The sequence below is a fragment of the Sciurus vulgaris genome (assembly GCF_902686455.1).
Source record: "Sciurus vulgaris genome assembly, chromosome: 13".
NCBI classification, from domain to species: Eukaryota; Metazoa; Chordata; class Mammalia; order Rodentia; family Sciuridae; genus Sciurus; species Sciurus vulgaris.
In genome coordinates, this window is record NC_136474.1 from 47,551,597 (window position 1) to 47,571,216 (window position 19,620).

Here is a 19,620-nt window from a genome sequence, read left to right on the forward strand (position 1 = left end):
TTCTTCATCTTTTCCATGTGGAGAGGGAAGGACAGAGGCTTAGATGAACCTTCAAAGGTCCTTCAGTTCCAGGATCTGAAACGGAGCTGCACCTGTCACTGCTGCCAGCTGGCCTGTTCCCCACTGAAGCTTTCCTTACTCTCAGCTTCTGAGGGTCCAGCAACTCCCTCCTGCCACTTATGAATACTCAATAAACACCTGCTGTGTACCGAGGGTATGTGAGGCTCAGGGATGTAATGCTGAGCAAACTCTTACTCCCCTCATGGGACATATGGCCAGGCAAGTAACAAACTCATCTGGAGCCGAGAAGCCTGAGCTCCATACAATGCCTCCCCCAAGGGGACAGACTTCCCCTTGAGTGGAATCTGGTCACCTTGAGTGTACTCTGCTGTCACACAATTAAATGTTCTAAAATAATATGTTTTGAGGTTGAGAATTGTGCCTTTATCCTTCACCATTCTCTATCCCAGCACACACAGGGAACTTCAGAACATCTACCCAGAGTCGAAATATGCTGGGAGCTGGGATTCTCATTCTGCATGAAGAGGAGAGGACCCAGGAGTTGCTGAGAGTCCAGAATTTCAGACAAGGAAATAACTTGTGTTCCTTATTTTTGAAGTTTTTAATCCAGTGAGTTACAGGAACTCTCCCCACAAATAGTTCAAAAGAACCAACTCTCAGTGTATCGTCACAGTGACTCCTTGGCATGCAGATGAGCAACTCCCTCCCTTTCTGTCACATGGCTGGTGGAGCAGCCTAGGCACAGAGAGGTGGGACCTTGTTGTCCCCTAGCTGCAGCCTACAAACCTTCTGGTGAAGTTCAGGCCTGAGTTGGTATATCCCCAAGCCTACCTATGTCCAGACAGGCAGGAGGGCTCAGGACTGAGACCCTGCTCCCCAGAATGCACCCTGCACATCACTCCTCTCACAATGGTATCCTCTGTAGGCCTGGAGAGAGTCCTCTGCTGTAAGCACAGCTTCTCCATCTCAGGCAACTTTCTTTCCACCCGCCCTCAACCGCTATTCTAAATCTTCTTTTCCAAACAGGGGTGACAACTGATCTTGGGGTTGTAAAGTCTGTCATGTGTATTTGAAGACACTAAAGCTTAAAGGGCCCCTGGAGGGTCAGAGGCTGGCATTCCCCACCTGGCCTGCTGCTCCTGCCACTGTTTCACCTACAGCCTCAGCCTCCAGGCCCCTGGGGTTCATCTGCAGGCTCTGGCTAGACTAACCCAGCACGACGCCTGCAGGGTCTCAGGGCCTCGCTCAGCTTCCAGCTCCAGGTGTTTGGTTCCTTTGCCATGCTGACTGTCCCCATCCTCTGTCCTGGAACTGATCTTGGTCAAACAGGGGTGGGGAGAAAATGAGGCTCCCTACCCTGCAGAGGCATCCCTTGCTCTTTGATTGTGTCATGGCACAAATCCCAGATTCAACTGCTTTGAAGATCAATTCAGTTATCAATCTTCAAAATGTCAAAAAATGGATGAAATGGAAAGCCAGTGTTGTGGTTTGGATGTGAGGTGTCCCCAAAAGCTCATGTGAAAGATAATGCAAGAAGATTCAGAGGAGAAATGATTGGGTTGTGAGAGTCTTAACCCAAGCAGTGAATTAATTCCCTGTTAGGGATTAACTGGGTGGTAACTGAAAGCTGGTAGGGTGTGGCTGAGGAGGTGGGACTTGGGGGGCATGGCTTTCTGGGATATATTCGTATCTGGCAAGTGGAGACCTCTCTCTCTCTGCTTGCTGATCAACATGTGAGCTGCTTCCCTCCTTCACACTCTTTTGCCATGACGTTCAACCTTACCTCACGCACCAAGGAATGGAGTCGACATTCTGTGGACTAAGATCTCTGAAACTGTGAGCCCTCAAATGAATTCCTCCTCTGCAATTGTCCTGGTTGGGTCCTTAAGTCACAGCAGTGAAAAATCTAACTAAAACACCTAGCAACTTCAATTGTGGATTCTAATACCAATGAGAACACATGAAATAAATGACACACAAGGAAGGATGTGTTTAAACAAAGCTGTTTTTGAACCTAATTCTCCCTGAGGACATAGTCCAGGTTTGTGGTGCCCAAGGCCCTGAGTGCAGGTTTGTGTGCTGTAAACTGAGGAAGGCCCAGCAATGCCCCACATGGATGCTCGTGAGGACAGTATAGGCCAGGCCAGCATGCCACTGCCCCCAAGATCCCTCCAGGAGCACCAGGTGAGAAGTGCACACCTTGATCATGCCCAGCACCTGGCAGAAGTTGGCCCAGGGCTGCTGTGGGGCCAGCCCTGCCCTTATCATGCTGCTGTGCTGCAGGGAGGCACCAATGAACAGCAGGCTCCTTGCTGAAAGGGCGATGGCAAATCCTCTTCCCAAGGTTCACAAATGCCCACTGAAGACCAGCAGCTCTCAGCAGAAATCCAGAGGCACCCTCTGACTAACAGTAAAAAGAGGCAGGGACATTTCAAGGGACATCCTAAATCACATCAGTCCCTCAGGTACAAAACCCACTGACCTGGTGGGGAATCACCAGCTGGGACAAGGGGCAGTTGCAGTTCCTCCAGGAACCCCAGCCTCTGTGCCTTCCCAGGGCTTTGCCCCGATCTTAGTCCTCCTCTACCCTGTCCTGGACCCCTGCATCAGAATTCCTGTTGTTTTCCTGACCTTCATTGCCATTTCCCATCCCTGCTGAACCATACATAGCATCTCAATCTGGCCCCACCTGGGGTTTCAAACCAACCACATCCCGTGGAGCCAGGTTGCCACAGTCTCATTAGATCCTTTACTGAGCAGAAAGGAAAATGTCTATCCAACAGCATAACAATTTATTTCCACTTCACTGAATTCCAAGGAGAAAAGAAAAATTCATCTTCCGAGGATAGGCTTCTTCACAATAGAAACCCCAAAGGGTAAAAATTCTTTCCAGGCAAAAGCCCAGCTACTCTGTATATGACCTCCAAACAGCAGAGAGGACTTAAACCAAGAGGGTCACTTCCTCTGCCTTTCCTATCCCTGTGTGAGTAAGGCTCACACGTGCTCCTGAGGAACTGGGGTAAGTGCAGAACTAACACTGCAGAGACCTGGTAGCCTGGAATTCACTTGGGTTCTGGCCCTGCCCTGCACTGCCTTGTGGCCTTGGGGACTCCACTTGTCAGTATGGGCATCAGAGTCACTTTTCTAGCACAAGCATGTGTGATACCTGGCACAGGCAGCCCACCTGACCTGTGGTGATGCACCGTGAATTCCGCTTTCCCTTCCCCACTAAAAGCATGACTTGACTGTTCCCAGCATCAGTAAAGTGTGATTGCAAACTTCTGGCTAGCTGAGGAAGTGACCCACATGGGGAACAGCCTCAGCCTGACCCTAACCATCCTCATCCCTCGTGCTTCCAGTCTCTCTCCCTAATAGTCCCTTCTGGCTCCAAGGAGCTCATGGCCCTCTGCCCTCTGCAAGACCACACTCACTCCAGACTCCAGATTCTGCTCCAGTCTGGAATGCCCTCCCTTCTCCCTGCTCCCTGTTCAAGGCCAAGGCCCACCTCCTCCCACCCACAGGCCTCCTCTGCTAACTCTGGCCAGCAGCCCATCTTCCCCTAAAGGACCATGCACCAAGAGGCAGAGCTGTGGCTTGGCTCCCCTATTCACTAGTCCATGGGGCCTGCTGTCCTTCCTCCTCCTAGCTTCACCAAAAGCACCTTCGTAGCAAGAATCAGAGCCCCCTACTTCCCTTCCTAAACCCCTTAGTACAGGATTGAGCAATATAGGAAGGACCCTCTAAACACCCACCTAGTGCCTCTACTCAGTACTCTGTCCCTGTGGGTAATCTCCTCCCCGGGTCAGTGTGTGTTCAGTCATTCATCTGGCAAACACCCAGAGTCTAGGGAGCACTAGCGACCCTCCTCCTGCCCCTTCCCCAGGGAAGCCACATGTTGCCCTTGTGCCCCAGCAAAACTTCAGCACCTGGCACAAACATCTGCCCAGAGGCTCTCCTTTCCCTTCAAGTGGCATAGCCAAAGGCTCCTGGAGGACAGGGTCACGTCCTTCCTCTGCAGACACACGACCAGCATGTACAACACGATTCAGAGACAACCATCTCCATTTAGTACCTTTGGGTGGGAAAGAATAAAAGCAGAGAAATCTTTTCCACTTGGAAAATACCAGCCTTTTTTGGGAACAGTGGCCTCTGTGGGGAACAGGAACCTTGCTCATAACCTGGAGAGAAGCCCAGCTGTCAACCTGTACCTAAGTCTCTCAGAGCCTAGCGGGCCCAGCTCCTGAGTAGTCACTCCTCTGTCAAAGAACACCCATGCTGGGGGTAACAAAGACACTGCTGATGTCATACGAGCTCAATATCATTTACTGGACACCGTCACTGCTGAGCACAGCCCACCTCAGCATTTCCTGTTCAGGCAAAAGGAGGCACAGACATGGCTGTAGCTAAGAATTTAACAGGGAACCCAGGAGTTTCAATCAATGACTGGGCTTGGCAGACCCACTTACTTTGCTATATGCCAACAATATATTCTGCCATTGTTTGTCTAAAATTTTTTCACGGATTTTTTTTTTTATAGCAAGAGCCTGAACATGTCTATTATAGCAGTTTAGCGAATACAATTCCCCAGCAGTTTCTGCCACCTAGTGGTAGCTGAAACAACCCTGCCAGAGGCACTGCAGGAATGGTGTAGCTGTGCATGTGCTGGTCCCTCCAGCTCCCATGTCTCAGGGATGGAGCACCCGCCAGGCCTGTGCTGACCCTTATACTACTCCTTGAATTCAGTTGTTCAACCCTCACAGCAACTCCAGATATGGATACCTCATTTTCTCCATTCTACAGACTGAGAATTTAGACAAAGATAAATTGGGAGCTTGCCCAAAGCCACACACAGACATTAAGTGACGAGGCCAGGCCCCTCGGCTGCAAAGCAATGTCTGCACCTGTCATCATTTCCTCCCAGCTCTATCACTCACAAGGAACTTTTATGTGGGCTCAGCCTTTGCACTTGGCCACACTGGAGGTGTGTACTGACTGCTACCACTGGGAACCTCACTACAGATAACAACAGGAAGTTTCCCTGTGGCTCTGGATGTTCCTACCTAGTTTTGGTCAGTGCCAGGATTTGCATTTCTAAAGGTTGGTGCACAGGAAGGTTCTGTAGAGCCATGGAGTGCTTCTTTGGTGCTGGCAAGGCCAGGCCTTCCTGGGGTCTGTGGTACTGCCTCCCTGTGCACCTGCACCTGCACCTGCAGATGGGACTGAGGAGAGATCCTGAGTCCTAGCCTTATCCCAGAAGATGTTTTGTGACTGCTGCTTCTAACGCATCTTTGTCAGGTTTTGCACCAAGCCTCCTAACACACTAGAGAGAAGATTGAAAACCAGGTTCTATTTGGTTCTAAAATCCAACTTCTTCTTATCATAGTACATCACATATAGTAAGCAATTTATAGGTATTATGAATAAAACATTAGGAAAGTATCAAGAGAACAGGAGTTCTTTCTTCCATGGGGCACAGGGAAAGCTGGAAAGGGGCTTATAGACAACTGGGATCTGTTCAAGTGCACAGTAAGAAGAACTTTTTTCTACAAAGTAATCAAAATGGGTCAAAGGAAACCTCATGTGACCCTGGAAATCCATGAGTAGTGATTTCATGTAAATTACCAATCAACTTACACTTGCTTTTCTTTTTTTCTAATATTTTTAGTTGTAGATAGACACAAAACCTTTATTTTATTTACTATGTGGTGCTGAGGATTGAACCCAGTACCTCATGTAAGAACCCAGAAACCACTCCAGACATGGGAACTCACATAAGAGGCTTTATTAAGCAAACAGAGTGTCTCTCTGCAGGGTAAGAGAGAAAATGAGAGAGCGCACGCAAGAGAGTGTGAAAAGCAAGGAGGAGAGAGAAAGAAAGTGAGTAGGAGAGAAAGCATGAATGTGAGGAGAAGAGAGAAAATGGTGGGGAGTTATCCTTAAGCAGTCAAATTCCGGGGGTTAACAGGAGCAATAATGGAGAAGGATACTTGCAAGCTGACTGACGAATCAACAGCTAGGATGTTCACAGACACAAGAAGTTGGGAGGAAATGATTGCAGCGTAAAGAGAGGGGGAGCAGCTTTATATTATATTACATTCCCCCATTTCTGTTTTTATCTTTTGTTCTCCAGTTCTTTCCCCTCTTATCTCTCCTTCCTGCCTACGTGAGTAGGCCTGGATTTGCAGGTGAGATGTAAAAAGTCCAGTCTTCAACTTCCAGACTTCCAGAGGCAGATGGCTTTCATGGACTTCATTTCCTCGATTTGACTGATCCCCTATTTCTACACTAACTCCCTGTCCCCAATTCTGGCTTCACCTCACATGTGCTAAGCAAGCACTCTACCACTCAACTACAACCCCAGTCCTTACACATGCTTTTCTTTTCTTTTTTTCTTATTTTTTTTTTTAATTTTTATTTTGATATTGAGGATTGAACTCAGTGGCACTTTACCACTTGGCAACATCCCCTGCCCTTTTTACTTTTAATTTTGAGACAGTCTTGCTAAGTTGCTTAGGACCCCTCTAACTTGCTGAGGCTGGCCTCAAACTTGCAATCCCCCTGCCTCAGCCTCCTGAGTTGCTAGGATTACAGGCATGCACCGCCACAACTGGCATTCTTTTCTTTTTTAATGAGCTTAGTGGCTAAACAAGAGTAACCCATATTTCCTATTGAGAACTCAGAGAAGGAAGTGTGGCACAGAAAGGAAGGAAGGGACAAAGGATTATCCATAGCTCCATCACCCCAAATGCTCTTCCCTTACAGCTTGATTCCCCATGTAGAGACATGTTTAAGTAGCTGTAAGATGGCGGCTGGCATTGGGCCAAGAGGTGGCACATAATTAGTGTTAACACAGCGTGATCTCTCATGACCTTTTGTCTGATTGGTTAATGTCTCTTCTGCGCTAGTGGTCAACAGATGTTCCCCATTCTTTCTTGATTGGTACCGTGGTGCGTGCTCCAATCGTGCTACTTAATCCTAAACTGATTGGCTGCTTTAGTGTATATGAGACATTCTCTTCACCTGGGAGGAGGACTAAGACACACCTCTAGATCGCAGAATGAAGGATGCACCACTAAGAAGCACCTCTGATAGCACACACCTCTAGGATGCAGGATGCAGGATGCACCTCTAAAAAGAAGCAGCAGAACTCTAAGAAATAGCTCCTCTGAAAATCATAGCCTCTCTGAAAGCATAGCATCTCTGAAAGTGTAGCAAGCCTCTCTTCCTCTAAAACTTCCTCTAAAAGCAAGCAAGCTTCTCTTCCTCTATAAACTAGTGAACAAGCAAGCAAGCAAGAAAGCAGCCCAGAAAAAGATAATAGAAGTAAGTAGTTCATTCCCAGTCCACCTCCGATTCCTTCCCACAGGATTGTTGCTGCAGGTGGCAACATCCCCACATCACTGTACTCTCTCCTCAGTGAGCAGAGTCTAGATGTGGATAGACACATGGTGCCTGGTTGCAGACACTTAGCCCTAAGGTAAGAGGAGGGCACAGGACAAAGCTCATGCTCCAAGATAAAAATGAGCTTCTGGACAAAACTCTCCTCATGACCAGACACTGGCCTCTGTTCTAACATGGACATTCTCATGAGGCCTGCCTGTTCATCATGCTCTTCCCCTTAACTCATAGGGCCTCCCAAACATGTAAGTGCTTAACTTCTTTACAGATCCAAGAGGAAAGAATATTCCTAATATTAATACTTTTCTTCCCCAGAATCAAACCACTGAACTTTTGAAAACAAAGTTTTCTTGAGCTTTAGGATTCTAAAGAATTCTGCTTTAATCAGGACACATGTTTCCAAGATGCTTGGCCCTCTGGGTAGGTGACAGTTGGCAAGAGCAGCCCCTGGCCCATCTTGTCCTTCCTGGAAGCCAAGGCCTTGATGGCCCCAGCCACCTGCTCCCCTGTGTGCTGCCCAAAAGCCTGCCATGCCCGGCCAGCAGCATGTGTGCCACACTGACTCCAGTCAGCTGTACCCTCGAGGACACAAGATTGCATGGGGCTTCATGAGGTTGCTGGAACTACCTAACAGCTCTGCCAAATTGGTAACATTTCTCTACTCAAATAGATGTACTGTTTGGATTCTTTACAGGTCAGCAATCTACTTGCCCAGGGTGACCCCTACCAGTACCTGCAGGATGCTCATATTGTGATCATCAGGTGGGGGGAAACCTGCCCAACACCTGCAGGGAGGGGAGGAATCACAGGATTCCATGCTCCTGCAGGCTAGCGCCCCTGCCCTCACCACACCTTAAGCGCCACTATGTCCTGTGTAGGACCAAATATGAGAAAGGCAAAGCAGTACAGTACAGCGTCACTACAGGATCAACTGCCATGCAATATCTGACCAGTGCACCAAGGCAACCTCTATACTGAGTCCACAGAATGGAGCAAAAAGCAAAGCCATCCCAGTATTTCACAGTAGCCCACTCACACCAACTGTTAAGGAATGTGAACATTTTAGAAATATGTCTTAAATTGAAGCCCTAAGTACTCAGACTTGCTCATCTGTCTAACGACTTTTAGTTCTGAACTACCTTTACAAATATTAAACCAAAGGTTTCTTTAATTATATCTGAGGAATGAAGGTAAAAATCAGGAATGAACTTGGTTCATTCATGAACTGAGCTGCTGGGAATTCTCTCCATGGGAGCCTTGGGCTTCCATATCAAAGGCTCTGCTGAGGACAGCTCTGCACACAGCCACAGGAGCCCTGAGAAGAAACGTGAGCTCATCAGCACCTGTTTATTCCCACTTGAGAAGATGACACCCTGTAGGTAGGGTCTTATCTTTAACTTAGATTAAGAGATGTGAAAGCTGAGAGGGCTAAGAGAAAAGTAAAGCAGAGAAGGTAGGAAAAGCTGCAGAATTAGTGTCACTTTAAGGAAACAACTGCCATGAACCAACAAAGCGAATGAAGAGACAGGTTTCTCACAACCTGAACAATCCTTCAATGAGTCAGAACATAACCTCCCTAAAAACTGCATGCATTAGTTCCTCTAATGACTGCCAAAGTCAGAAATATTTTTGTAGGTATAGGATATTTTTATATAGATTTCAGAAACTTAGGAAATCAGAATGAATCTTGCAAAGTCAACAATACAAAGATTTCATGTAATCATGATTTAAAATGGAATAAGCCCGTAGCACAATAATCTAGACTTCTACCCATAGACAAACCCAGGAACAGCTTCTAGGCTACTTCATATAAGGTCTCAGAGGGTGTACACTAACTTCATGAGAAGGATCACCTCTTGTCTCCACTGAGCAGGCACCCAGCTGACTCTGATCTGGTCATCACCAGTGTGTTCAGGAGTCTGCCAGGTGTTGGGCTTCATGTGAACCCAGAGGTGAGGAGCAGCCCAGGGCTAGTGAGGGATGGCCCTCCAGCAGCCAGTTCCCAGCAGCCTTACTCCTAACCATTCTGAAGGCTGCCTCCTGCTCTGCCCAGGCCACCAGCCTGTCCACGTGCATCACCCAAGAGGGCCTCAGGAGTTAAGTATCAGCTGAAATGCTGGCAGTCAGTGAAACCCTCCACAACCTCACACAGAAATTCTCCCTGTGACCCCTCTTTCTCCTCATTTTCCTCTGGATATAAAAAGTAGCTAGGAAGTATTTCACTTTTCCTACCTCCCCATCTTTTCTGAAAGTCTCAGTGCTGATCACCATATTCCCTGCCTTGTCTCCATTGTCCAATCTCACCAAGCCTTTGAAGCCCATTGCAAATGTCACCATGCTTTTAAACTTTGACTTTCCAACCAGAAGTGAGTACAGTGCTCATTTTCCATCTCTTTTGTAGAACCTTAGAGTCTGTCTTATGCATGTTATATTTAAACCTGTCCCCAGCCCCAACCCAATGAGATCAGTGTGGAGACGCCATTCACATAGCATCTTTACAAAACTCATGAAATACTTACAAGTGAACTTGAGAAGAAACAGCTAGAAACTGACCCTCAATCTTCAGCATCATTGGGAATTTTCTCTTGCCAAGGGCTCCCGTAAGTAAAATCCCAGGAAAGGTCAGTTTGACTGTGAGCATCCTAGGGGCCAAGTGGTTGGTAGAGTTTTTGTTCTTGTCAGTTATATGGATTTAGTCCATCGTCTGTTAGAAATATTAAGGAACCACAAGAAATCAAACACATGCTCAGAGGTGAGTGGGCAAGGCAAATTTTGCTTCTGCCATAATGGCATGCTATCTTATCTTTAACATGATATTCTAATTTGTAACAGGCTAATGTTAGAAAAATGTTGTGCATTGAAAATTGTTCTCTTTTCAAAATCCGGCGAAGGCCTTCTTGCTGTATCATAACACAACAGAGGGCAGCACATGGCCGAGACAGAGCAAGTCTCTAGTCTCTCTTCCTCTTCTCATAAAGCTGCTAATGCTCTTATGGTGGTTCCGAACTCATGACCCTAACACTAATTACTTCCCAAAGGTTCCACCTCTAAATGCCATTAGCATAAAATTTGGGGATTAAGTTTCCTATACATGAACATGTGGGGAACACATTCAAACCATAACCATTACTTTTGCAGCTTTTTAGTGAAAACATTGGAGCAAGGTGAGGCAAGTGGTCCAAGCAGTTGAGGAGAGTGGCCTGGACAAGATAGAGAGAGTGGCCATTGAGAGAAGTGGACAAACTTAAGACATATTTTAGAAGGAGACCTGGTAGAACTTGCTGAGGAATTTACTAATGAAACTGATAAATCAAGTCTGATTGCCTATTTTCTGGTTTAAGAATAAGTGGGGAAATCATGGTACCATTTAATGTCAAAGGACAATTTGGGGAGGAGAAAACTGGTTGGGGAGAAATTCAAGAGATTTTGGGGACATGTTAATTTTGCAGTGTTTCTGATGAATGTAACCAGTGGTGGCCTGAAAATACCAAGCAGACTTATCCCTGAACCGTCGTTATAGATCTCAGATTCCTCCTCTGTGAAATGAAAAGAATTGGGCACAAAAATCTCACTGATGCCTGTCATTGTCCACATCAGCCTTCCTTCCAATTGTTACGGTTTGGATGTGAGGTGTTCCCCAAAAACTCACATGTGAGACAACTGAAGAAGGCTCAGAGGAGAAATGATTGGGTTATAAGAGCCTTAACCCAATCAATGAATTATTCCCCTGATGGGATTAATTGAGCAGTAACTGAAAGCTGGTAGGGTGTGGCTAGAGGAGGTAGATCATCAGGGGCATGTCTTTGGGGTGGATATCTGGTACCTGGTGAATGGAATATCTCTCTTTCTGATCATCATGTGAACTGCTTCCCTTCAGCACACTCTTCTGCTATGATGTTCAACCTCACCTCGAGCCCTGAGGAATGGAGCCAGCTACTTATGGATTGAGACCTCTGAAATAGTGAGCCCCCAAATAAACTTTTCCTCCTTTAAAACTATTCTTGCCAGGTTATTTTTTCAGTCACAGCAACAAAAAAACTGACTAAAACACCAACACACTGGTCTAGGATGGGGTCTCTACAGAAGTTGGACCTGTTAATTTCTCAATAGAAAGATCTCAGTAAAGATATGCATTTGGGAGTCAGCAGCAGAAAGATAATCCTTTCAAGGAGCTTTGGCAATCATCCAGGAAGAAGATATGGGAAGAAAAGAGAAGATGGTTTCAGGCTGCCTGATCCTTGTGGAGCCCCAACATAAAGTGGTTGGGGAGAGAAGTCCCTGATCCTTTCTGTCCTTTCAGCACTTCCCAAGGATGATGGGCCAAGCAACAGAAAACTTACGAAAACTTAAATGACTCAAGTTTTCCCTCTAGTTGTGAAGCATATCTGCTAGGAAAAAAAAGATGACAAATATTAACTAAAAGCTAGTTATTCTGTGAGAATTGTGACCCTAATACATCCAGAGAGTAACCCTAAATCCAAAGGAAAGAGTTTTCTAAAGAAAGACACTCTCTATTTACTAGAGGTTGGGAAGTGGTGGGGAGAGTAAGGGAGGCTGGATTTGATCATTGCATGTGTGTACATGTATTGAATTATCCTACTGTATCCATTAATATCTATAATTAAGACCTGTCAATCAAAAATATTTTTAATTAAAAAAAAAAAACCTTGGGAAACTGAAGATATGATTTCCTACAATTTTACAGTGTTTCCATGGCACAGTGTGTTCATTAGCAGGAAGAAATAGTTCAATGATGGAAAACATAATTTTTTTTGAAGGGAGGAATTGGAGGAGGCTACTTGTGTCTCCATAACTTTTCAGGTGGTCCCAAACACAAGCTCATGGCAAGTTTGCCCACATACAACTAAAAGTCCAGAGGGTAGATCAAAGCATTGAGCCCAAACTATAGGGCTCAACACATCCAAATTAAATAAGTCATACAAGAAGTAATTTGCTGTCATTTTTTTAAAATGCAAAATTGTGTAGTTTCCCCAACTCTTTTTTTTCTCATCACCATAAGTACATTTTCTGCCCCCTTGGGTATCAGGTTAATATTCAGCTTATTTGTACATTAAAAGTAAATTTAGAACCATTGGATTAAAAAGAAGACATGGTGCTTACTCATACACTTTCATCTTAAACTATCTAATTTCCAAAAACTGCTACCTAAATGAAAATGCACAATGTCATCTTAATTTTCAAGTTACATGTTTCTAAAAAACAAAGCCCAGTAACTTCCAGCCCAGGAAAGTCCTCTGACTATGAGATTTAAGTAATCATTTGTGACTGTGAGAACGAAGCTTTAAAATTAAGATTTTTTTCAGGCTCTACTAAATTCTACTGTTATTCATTGTTCAAAAACAACCTTGGTTGCATTAAGTCCGTCAGAATGATACATAGTCTCCATCTCAAGAATGAAGCTTATCAGACCTTCCAATAATCTACCAGGAACAAGTATATATTACAGTGTACTTTTCATGCAAATAATTGAGATTTTGAAAAGAGGACAATTTTCATTGTATAGCATTTTTCTAGTATTAGCCTACTATGAATCAGAATATCATGTTATACAAAAATTATCAATCCAATAGAAATACTGTGGGTAGCTTTATTGACTGGAGGGGAAGATACGTTACATACTCATTGTAAAACAAAGTTGAGCAATAGGGCAATGTACAAAAATAAAAAGCAAAAAACACATGTAATTGTGTCACCATCTAGGAACAGTCATGGTTAATGTTTTGCAGGCATACTCACGATCTTTTTCTCTGTGGATGCTCATCCTACATACCACCTGCATACTGCATCCCAGACATATAAATTGAGATTGTATTGCACTGCTTTGTGATCTTTTTGTCCTTCGTATGTCATGAACAACTTCTTTTATGATTTCATAATCTGCTCATGATTATTAAAGTCTACATAATATTCCATCCATCATACAGCCATACCAACACTGAACATTCTCAAATTATTGAACACTGCATGTATATTAATCATTATAAATAAGGGTACAGTGAATAATCTGCACAATATTCCACATTATCAACCTCCCCAAGCAGAGTGGAATATTAGCTGCAATCAATGAACCTACCATGACACATTATCCAAAGTCTACAGTTCACATCAGGATTCACATTTGTGCATGCTGTGGGTTTGTAATGACGTGTCCACTAGCCACATAAGTATGCCAAGGCAGTTTCACTTCCTAAAAATCCTGGGTTTACGCATTTTTTTAAAGGCAAGTTAAATATTACCAAAGAGTGGACCAATTCATTTTCCACCAGCATGTATAAAAGTGTCTGTGTCTCTGAATTCTTGTAATATTCAGAATTATAAGAAAGAAATCCTTGCCTATTTGATAGCTGAATGATGAAATCACATTCTGATATTTTTTAGTGAGTTTTAGTGAGTCAGAGTTATTGATTTCTTGAATCCTAGGAGATGGCTGTTCATGCCCTTTACCTATTTTTAAATTGAGTATTTATCACTTTCCTTTTAATTTATGTGAACTATTTATATCATTCATTTTCAGGTACGTTACAAACATTTTTTCCCCAGTTTAGAGATGGCCTTTTATCTTTTCATATTTAATGGTAGATTTTCTTAGTTTTTGACACATAGATGTTTTGCTTCTTAAATAGTTAAATTCACAGAAAATTAGTGGGTTCTGGATATCTGTCCTCAGGCTGCTGGGACGCTCAGCCCCGCAGGGTCTCCCTGTGCCGGCGCCGACCTCCCCACACCCATTTTCTAGGAGAACGCGGTGCCGCACTTCGGACGCCAGTACTCTGCGCTCCTTGCAGACGCCCTGGGCCGACACCGTCGCCTGCGAGGTCCGGCAAACGCCGCAACACGATTCTCCCCGGGCACAGACGAGCACTGCCTAAAGATTCAACAGGCGGCAGCCACTGCGGGCGCGGCCCCCTGATTGCGCTGTGCGGTCGAGTCTGCCCAGTTTCAGCAACTTTTCCAGGAGGCTGGCATCTCCTCCACCGACTTCATGCAGCACGGAGGCCTGGCACCGGGTGGCGGTGCAGCACTTCGGGGGGCTGGTGAAGGGCCTGGGTCTGCTCTACAAAGGGCTCTATGAAGGTTGGTATTGCGCCTTTGAGTGCTTCCTGCCTGAGACCAAGGTCACCCGGCAGCCGGGCCCATCCGTGGGTTCCTGCCCTGTATCTCTCCACAGCGGGCATGTCTCCTGGACCAAGAAAGAAAACTATATTTTCAGGCTTTCTCAGTTCCAGGAGCCACTACAGCGGTGGCTGCGAAGCAACCCTCAGGCCATCACCCGGGAGCCATTCTATCAGGCAGTCCTTCAATGGTTGGAGGAGGAGCTACCGGATCTGTCCATTTCTCCTGGGAGTAGCCACCTGCACTGGGGCATTCCAGTTCCCAGGACGGTTCACACACCATCTACGTATAGCTGGATGCCCTGGTCAACTACCTCATCATAATTGGCAGATTATGCTCTCCTGAGTGTAATGGCGACTTTGCCCAAACAAGTAGTAGACTAGTGTGATAACTTTCAGATATATAAGGCTCTGGAGGCAGTGTCCGTCTGTGTTCGGCAACCTATTGGTTTTGTCCAAAGGCATGCACCATGGAAATTGAACCGGGAGAGCCCAGTGGATGCTCCCTGGCTGGGTACTATGCTTCATGAGGCTTAGGAACGTTTGCTAGTTTTGCAACTTTGCTTCAGCCTGTTACCCCAAACCTAGCTGACAGGCTACTGTCCAGGCTGGGGGTCTCTGCCACAGAGAGGGACCTTGGAGAACTGTTTCTTGCCTCCATTCTATGGACATCCATGCCTTTTTGAAGGGAGGAGGCTGGGACCTGAAACTGGGCTTTTGTTCCCAAGACTGGACCAGTCCAGAGCTTGGCTGATGAAAGGTCACAGGACCTAAAAACTCATTTCTTTCTGGTTTGTGGTAAAAGCAATGTGTTATTTTACTTTCATTTTTCAGGAAGGTTATACTAGCGTTTCCTGAAATATTGCATCAGATGAGCACATAGGCCATGTGCTTGTGAACAGAGGTTTGGAGCCTATCAGGTGACTGTCCCTTCCCCTTGTTTTCATTTATCCATGCCCATCAACCACTGTCTTTTGTGCACCAATATGTCTAAGATGTCTTCAAGGGAAAGATAGGTAAGAGACAAAATTGCTGATATTTTTTCCCTTTATACCTCCTTCTAAATCACAGTTATGTCATTTGCCCAAACTACTCCTTGTTACTTCTGCTTCTCAGGCCAATTAGTACAGTGACTCCTTTTATTGAGAGAGGGGTTGAAGTTTCCCAGCCTCAACTTTTATAGGCTAGCCCTACTTTGGTAACATATGGGGTCTCCAGACTCTTTTAAAAAACAGATGATTTTTCTCCCATATTCATTCCCATTATTTAAATTCCTTTAACTGGGACCCCCTACTTTGTCAATCAGTCCAACAGTTGTGTTTTGTAACATTACAGTTTAACAAATAGATGGCTTTGGTCTCACATTTAATTACTTAAGATTGAGGTTTCAGAATATTCAGAATAAGTTTTCTGCTAATTTCACTGGGCTTTAAATTTTTATGCTTTTCTTAATGATGAGATAAAGGATTTGTGTGTGTGTGTATGTGGTGTTGGGGAGTATACCCAAGGCCTAGTGTACACTAGCCACTCCCTACCTCTGAGATCCCTAGCCATTAACTTTCTTAAAGCAAGAGGTAACTATTTGCAACCACTGCTGTTTTAATAGCAATAAAAAAAAAAAAAAGTTCTTTTTTTTTTTTTTTTTTTTTTTTTTTTTTTTTGTGCTGGTGCTGGAGATTAAACCCAGGGCCTTGTGCATGCTAGGCAAGTGCTCTATCACTGAGCTACATCCCCAACCCTGATTTTTTTTTTTTAAGATTACTGAAAAATGACATTTACCTTTTCTTTTTTTTTTTTTTTTTTTTTTTTTTTTTTTTTTTTTTGGTACCTGGGATTGAACCCGGAGGTACTTAATTAACCACTGAGCCACATCCCCGACCCTTTTTATTTTGAGATAGGGTCTTGCTAAGTTACTGAGGCTGACTTTGAACTTGTGATCCTCCTGCCTCAGCCTCCCGAGTCACTGGGATTTCAGGTGTGAGCCACCATACCTGTCTGACATTTAATCTTATTTATAGGTTAATAAATAAATGTATAAAGTTGTTTATATGATGAACCATAAAACTCTTGCAGTATTTGGTATGTTAATTTTAAACTTTAATAACAGGTTACAGGTATGATTAAATGATCTAAAAATACTTTAAAAGTGTAATGTTCTCTGTTTCTTATGGTCTTAATTTTGTTAACCACATACACCTCATATGATTTCTTGTTGGTCAATCAAGATAATACAATGTAGAAATTGTATAACTTTTATAAATGTTAGTACATTTACTTTAAAGTAGTTTTTGCTATTAAATTCTTTTGCTGTTTTAACTTGTTAAAGTTTAAAAGTTTATAAGTATCTTTAAAAAAGAAAATTAGTTGGTTCTGATTATTTGAAACTAGAATTTCTAAATGGTGATTTTCAAAAGTTAATTAAGATTGGCACCACACATCAAAAATGCATACCCTCACAACCAAGGAAATAAAATATAAAACAATAATATGATATTTAATCTATTATATTTAGTAAATATTAAAAGATGTAATATGACTTGTTGATGAAAATGATACTTACACACCATTGTAGAGGTGTAGAATCAACAACTTCATTGAAGAACAATTTGTTGATGCTCATTCTTACTGACGCAGCAATTTCTCTGTTAATTATATAACCTGTATTTATTCTGGTAGGAAAGCCCAATGATTTATGATGAGAGGCTTATGACATCATTACTAACAAGAAAAGAAAGACTGAAACCAATTTCCGTTTTATTTACTTATTTGGCACAGAGTTGATGTAGTGCTTAGTATGTGCTAAACACCATCCTAAGCATTTCACAACTATGGATTAAATCCTCCTAACAACCTGTATTTATTAGTATGCAGAAGATTCAAGAAACTGTAAGTCCAATAAGCTTTAAAAAGAAAGAAAGGTAGTCCCTCATGTAATTGCAAGTTCAGAGGTTGGAAACCCAGATGTGGCATGAGAAACAACTCAAAGATGTCGGCGAGGATCTGTGTCTTTCCTCAGCTCTGCCATTTCTTATCTCAGCTGAGTGTTTTTTCACAGTTGCAAGATGACTACATGTTTCCTTGAGCCTGTCCAGAGGGAAAATGAAGACAGAATGCAGAATTTAGCTCTTCTCCATGGAGCATGAACTCCATGCCCCAACCTCCAATCTGATGGATCAGCTTAGGTTATGTGTATATTCCTGACCAACAACCATCACCAGGATAAAGCCAAGTTCTGATTAGCTTATGTGAATCAGCATCCCCTTCTGGAACCAGGGGAGAGAGCATAAATAACTGAACAGACTTGAGATTATGTTAAGATGAAAAGGGGGAGAAATTTTGTTAAGAAGGCAACCAACAGGGTCCACCAAACTGAATATCCACTAATACCAGATTGGCCAAATACATTCACAGTGCATCCGTGAAATGAAAACCTGTACATCTTCAAAAGAAACTAAGTATTCTATATGTGGTGACGGAAAAATCGCTAAGGCATATTCCATTTTTTTTAAAAAGTAGATATCATATAGTAACATTTGATAGAAATAGATGAATTTGGTTATCCTTGGATATGCACTGGAAGAATACTTTTAAGGAGTGAGATTAAATGGAAAAGAAATAGAAAGATAATGGTATGTAAATTCTTATTTAAGAACACAATCGGGGTTTCTTTGCTTGTGTTTTTATGGTGCTGGGTTTTTAACCTCAGGGTCTCACACATGCTAAGCATGCACTCTACCACTCAGCTACATTTCCAATCCCCAAGAAAGCATTTTGGATTTCATAAAAGGTTTTCTTCATAGCTGTGGTAGGCAGAATAATGACTAAGATACCAGTCCTAATCCCTGGAACCTGCGAATATATTAACTTTCATGGAAAGAGGGGTTTTTATCAATGGGATTAAATTACAAATCTTGAGATAGGGAGAGTATCCTGCATAGCACAGGTAGATCCAATATAATCAGAGGGGATCCTTATAAAAAGCCAGGAAGATTAGGGTGAGAGAAGAGGTGACAAGGGAAGCAGAGGTCAGAGTCAGAAAGAGACTAGAGGATGCTACACTGTTGCTTGAAGATGGAGGAAGGGTCCTCAAACCCCAGAATGCTGGTGCTCTTTAAAAGCTGGAAGAAAAAGGAAAAGAATACTTTACCTTGATTTTATCCCAGGAAAACCCATTCTAGACTTCTGACCTCAAAACTGTAGTTATTTAAAACATTAAATGATAATTTATTATTGTGATAATTTATTATAGCAGCAATAAGAAACTGATACAGAAGGGAATTTTTCATTCTCACTCTAATGAATTAATTTTAAGTCGAAAATAAAGGACTTGAGAAAAACACACTACTGCCTCTGAATTCCTATTATCAAATACACAATTTTAATAGTCACATAGAATGCATTAACTCAGTATTGCCTTGTCTTCTGTGTGTACAATGATGGATGTTGAAAAGCAGGGTTTTGGAATTAGACAAGGTTCCCATTCTAAGTTCAGACTTAGTGTCCCTGTGACCTTTGAAAAGCTACTTATCCTCATTCAGGAAGATGGGCAGAACAATGCTTCCTTTGCAAGACTGCTGTGAGAGTTTAATGACTTTTTGTTTTATTCAGGTATAGTAAGGCCAACAGATCAGAAGACTGTCACTGGAAAGATGATCTTATTAGATTTCTAAGAGGAAGGGGCACAGTGCACCATGAAGGGACACATGGGGAAGGAAGCACCAGGGTGAGTTGGAGGCAGGGACAAAGAACAGGGACCTTGCGCTGGGGTGTGGCTCAGTGGTAGAGCACTTGCCTCGCATGTATGAGGAACTGGGTTCAACTCTCAGCACCGCATATAAATAAATTAATTAATTAAATAAAATCCATTGACAACTAAAAATATTTTTAAAAAAGAAAGAAAGAAAGAAAGAACAGGGACCTCCTGGGAATACTTGATTGGGATTTTCTTAGGAACGGAATGGGTGTGCAGGCATGGAAAGGGGGCTGCCTATGTTAGGACTGGCTAGTTTGACTTATCTTAGCAGGCTCTGGGGTCTAGAGGGTTGCCCCTATTTGTCTGATGCCTAGC

At 43.5% G+C, this 19,620-nt stretch overlaps 1 protein-coding gene across 5 annotated transcripts in view; it reads left to right on the forward strand.

Moving 5' to 3' along the window:
- LOC306642535 (receptor-type tyrosine-protein phosphatase mu-like) overlaps positions 1 to 19,202 on the forward strand; it is a 39,059-nt gene extending 19,857 nt beyond the window's left edge. For 2 of the 5 annotated variants that reach the window (XR_013758558.1, XR_013758559.1), the window contains one exon: positions 8,114 to 8,128. The gene's annotated coding sequence lies outside the window, so the exon portion shown is untranslated. Of the gene's footprint in view, positions 1 to 8,113; positions 11,431 to 19,160 lie in introns of those variants that run through there. The other 3 variants (XR_013758555.1, XR_013758556.1, XR_013758557.1) reach the window with 3 other exon arrangements.
- The last annotated feature ends 418 nt before the right edge of the window (positions 19,203 to 19,620 follow it).